The 4,540-nt window shown below is 40.8% G+C and overlaps 1 non-coding gene across 1 annotated transcript; it reads right to left on the bottom strand.

Annotated features, from left to right (window-relative positions):
• Positions 1-1,016: 1,016 nt before the first annotated feature.
• Positions 1,017-1,123, bottom strand: LOC119246877 (U6 spliceosomal RNA). Its single transcript, XR_005125615.1, has one exon. It is a non-coding gene; the product is annotated as a U6 spliceosomal RNA (small nuclear RNA).
• Between the last annotated feature and the right edge of the window lie 3,417 nt (positions 1,124-4,540).

The raw sequence follows: 4,540 nt of genomic DNA, 5'->3' as shown, positions 1-4,540 counted from the left end.
TTAGCTGCTTGATACAACATGTTGTATTTTGTTTAGAGTCTCAGCTTAAATTACATCATTTATATATATTCTTTTTTTTATGTTTCTTTTTTTTTTAAATAATAAATTTTATTGTTATATTCCCCATACAATTGCAGCCCCCCCCCATTCTGACCCCAATCCCTCCCTCCCGCCCCCGCCCCCCTAAAAGTGTCTCTGGTTCATAGTTTTTTGTTGATTTTGATTTTCACTTTCTTAAAGTTATTCATTTTCCTGGTCCCTTATTTAAGTTTTCTAGATTCCTGCTATGAGTGAGACCATCCGGTATTTTTCTTTTTCTTTTGGCTTATTTCGCTGAGCATGATCCCTTCCAGCGCCATCCATGTTGCTGCAAATTGCATGTGTTTATCTTTTTTGAATGCTGAGTAATATTCCATGGTATATAGGTACCACATCTTCTTGATCCAGTCATCTATTTTTGGGCATTTGGGTTGTTTCCAAAGCTTAGCTATTGTAAACAGTGCTGCTGTAAACATAGGGGTGCAGGTGCTCTTTGGAATTGATGTTTCTGTGTCTTTTGGGTAAATACCTAGGAGTGGAATTGCTGGATCATATGGAAGTTCTATGTTTTAGTAGGTCCAGAAATCTCCACACAGCTTTCCACAGTGGTTGGACCAGTTTGCACTCCCACCAACAGTGCAGAAGAGTTCCTTTTTCTCCACACCTCGCCAACATTTGTTGTTGCTAGTTTTTTTAATATGTGCCATTCTCACTGGTGTTAGATGGTATCTCCTGGTAGTTTTGATTTGCATTTCCCTGATGACAAGTGATGTTGAACATTTTTTCATATGCCTGTTGGCCATTTGCATTTCCTCTTCAGAGAAGTTTCTTTTTAGCTCTTCTGCCCATTTTTTGACTGGATTATTTTCTTTGTTGTTTTTGAGTCTCGTCAGCTCTTTGCAGATTTTTGTGATCAGTCCTTTATCATTAGTGTTGGGTGCAAAAATGTTCTCCCAGTTGGTGGGGTTCTCTTTGTTAAAAATATGGAACGCTTCACGAATTTGCGTGTCATCCTTGCGCAGGGGCCATGCTAATCTTCTCTGTATCGTTCCAATTTTAGTATATGTGCTGCCGAAGCGAGCACAAATCTTTCACTTTTAACTTTGTGTAGGGCTTGTGGGAAAATATAGTTTTCTCACAGTTTCTCAGGCTGTTTTCCGCCAGTGACGCTCCAGCACAGGTGGCCTAGTAGATAACATGTAGCCTTGAATGTCGTTGCCTGAGCAGAGCGCTGTAAATAACATGTAACCTTGATGTATGGTTTGCATGTGTGATCCAGAAGTACGTGTGTACTTCTGTAAACTAGGCCTAAACTTGGCCCTGTGCTGGGTTTGTCTATAAATAATATAAAAGCTAATAGGGCTCACTTCCGGGGCCCTCTCATGGCCTCTTGCTGGCCACTCACTGACCACCCACTGACAAGCTGGGGACCATTGCTAAGGCAGGAGCCTAGGAGTCTGTGGCTGCTGGACACTACCGTTGTGCTGCCTGGGTATCTCCTGCTGCCTCATAATAAAGACTTGTTCCTGCTCCCCACATAGGGCTTCGTGACTGGTTTTGTCATGTGCCATCATGGAGAACCAGGCAAGCTTCTAGCTGAGGCCCCATACCTTGTTTGTCAAACAGTTATCTTTTGGTTATCTGGAAGTTGAACTTACATAGCAGAGTTTTTCCTAACAATGATGGACTAAATCATGACTGTACATAGAAGAAAAAATCAAATGGGTACAGGCAGCAAATGGAGATATATCACATCAAATAATTAAATGACTTAGTTATTTTAAAAATACCATTTTTTGAAACGCTTTGAAAAAGATGTGTAGGTGTGGAATTAGGTGTATATTATGACTGGGAGTATTATGTGTGAGCTCCATAGGCAGAGACAATTCTTTCATTAAACTACTTACCCTCCGCTCACCCCGCCACTGAGATTGTTCTAACAGGTAAACAACTGGGATAAAAATGGGAAAGAAAATATAGAATATTATCACCTAAATCTTGGTGAAGTAAACAACTGGGATAAAAATGGGAAAAAATATATGTAGGGTAAAGAAAATGTCAGGCTTTTCTGCCCTCCTACCATCAGGATAGATGATGGATCCTTGTGGTCCTGAATGCATGCCTGTTGGCGGCCACCTGGAGCAGGGTGTGGGCATAGGTAGATGGGATTCACCTGGGCTGAGACTGGGCTTTTAAGGGCAGCGTCACAGGGACACCAGCAGAAGCCGAGAGAGAAGCAAGAGAAGCAAAAGCTGAGAGAAGGCCGGAGAGCCCAGATAAAGTGAAGAGTTGCTGGGGGCTGGGAGGACCTCCAGCCTCCCAGCCCCGCTGCCTGCTGTGTACCGGGTAAATCCCAATAAAAGACCTGCAAAAAGCCACTGAGGACTCTGACTCCTCCTTTACCCAGTCTGCTGGATATTAGAAAACCTGCTCTGTGTCCATTTCCTGCCTTTACAATATAGAATATGATCACCTAAATCTTGGTGAAGTATGAGGTAGCCACTGTTATCCTTTGTCAATTATATTATTATGTCATTTATTATTGTCCATTATATGGAGAAACCCACCCTTTATCACTGGAAATTGAGGAACTTGGCTTTTACTTTAGGGTAGTTGCATGATCTTGGGAAATTCATTGATGCGTTTCAGGTTCTACTTCACTCACCTGTAGAATGTTAAGATTAGATAAAATATAAGATTAGACTAGATTAAATAAAATATAAGACTAGATCTATATAAAATATGAGACTATAACTTCTATCTCGGTTAGAAGGAGATAAGATATGGGATTCATTTCAGGGTTGGGGTTCCATAATTTTCATTAGGCCTTCTAGTTTGCCTCAGTCACATTTTGTCACAGTCACATTCAATGACTTTGCCTTTTTTAATTTCTCAGTCTCAAACATTTCTCTCTTTACTATCTCCTTTGCTCTTAGCTTATTTCTTCAACTACATCTACTCAAAAACTCTTTTATCATCCCACCAAGACCTCCAATGTATTGACTGTACCCCCTTTCATCTCCTTATATGTCCATATAAACCTTGATTAGAACTTATCATATGATTAAAGCCCCTTCCCTTTGCCTAAGTCTTCAATTCCCTGACCCCTCTCTTCCTCCATCATGATGATTTGGTGAAACCACAAACCTGGTGTCTGAAGTCAGGATCTCTGAGAAGTAGACTGAAAGTGTGGAAAAGGTTTATGGGGGAGTGCTTTCAGTCACATCACATGGGAGGGGTGAGAGAAGCAGGATTGGGCAGAAAAAGTTGAACTGCAATCCATTTGCAGGAGAGGCTTCAAGTGATCCTAAGGGGTATGCTGAAGAGCTGGGATGTACTTTCCAACTGTCCCACCCTGGGATAAGGTGATTGGGCTTTTTACAAACTCCTTTCATTGACTAGTGATTAGGTGTGGGAAGCCCTGTGAAGTGGGCTCTAAATAGCTCCCTTCTGCTGAAGACAGTCCTGAAGAGTGATTCAGTTGAGAGTTGTTGGCCTTCAACACTCGGCAGCAGGGAGTGGTGTGTTAGTCCTGATGGGGAAATCCAGCCAGCGCAACACAACATCCTCTAGAGCTAATGAAAGTACTAGTCAAGGTACACCTACCTACTCCCAGCTCTGTGCTGAGCAGCTGATGGAAGCTGCAAGAAAATCTTAGAATCAAACTGGATAGTTTCACTTTAAATTCATCACCACCAACCTCAAGTGAGTTCAATTCTGCCTACGACCCACATTTCCCATTTCCTGCCTTCACCTTGCTCCTCCAACACCTTTTCCCCACTTTCACTCTTGAATGATAACCTGTTCCATAGCTGAGAAAACATAAGCTATTAGGAAACTTCCGTATTTTTCTTCCACCAATATAAATGCACATAAAACCCCCTCTTTTTGTTACAATGGTGACGTGCTGACGTTCCTAAGTCCAATTCTTCCTTGCACTGAATTACACTCCTTCTTACCTACTCAAGGGCATCCCTTTTACATCCACTTTCCCCTTTCCTCTTGTGCTGTCATTGAAAATAAAATAAAAACATTCTTGTTGTTTATGTCCCACTGACATAAAAACACATAGGCCCCATTTTCCATCTTAAATGTACCGTGTCTTGACTCACATTGCTCTTCAGCTGCCATCCCTTTTCTGCTCCATTTTTTCTAAAGATTTATTTTATTTATTTATTTTTAAGTTTTTAATTCCTTGAATTTCATTTTTTTATTTAAATATTTTATTTTATATAATTCTTACATCTTTTTTCATCTTTGCACAATGCATGCATTTTCATTTTGGTTATATTCCCCATACAATTGCACCCCCTCCCCTTATTTTAACTCTAGTCCTTCCTTTCCCTGCCCCCTCTCCCCCCGGTAGTGTGTCTCTGGTTTATAGTTGCTTGTTGATTTTGATTTTTACTTTGCATTGATTAGTCTTTTTCCTGGTCTCTTATTTAGGTTTTCTAAATTCCTGCTATGAGTGAGACCATCCGATATTTTTCTTTTTCTTTCT

This window comes from Talpa occidentalis, unplaced genomic scaffold (genome assembly GCF_014898055.3).
Source record: "Talpa occidentalis isolate TD23 unplaced genomic scaffold, MPIMG_talOcc4v2.1 talOcc4.15, whole genome shotgun sequence".
NCBI classification, from domain to species: Eukaryota; Metazoa; Chordata; class Mammalia; order Eulipotyphla; family Talpidae; genus Talpa; species Talpa occidentalis.
The sequence above is the reverse complement of the archived record's forward strand: the minus strand, read 5'-3'. Positions and strand labels throughout refer to the sequence as shown.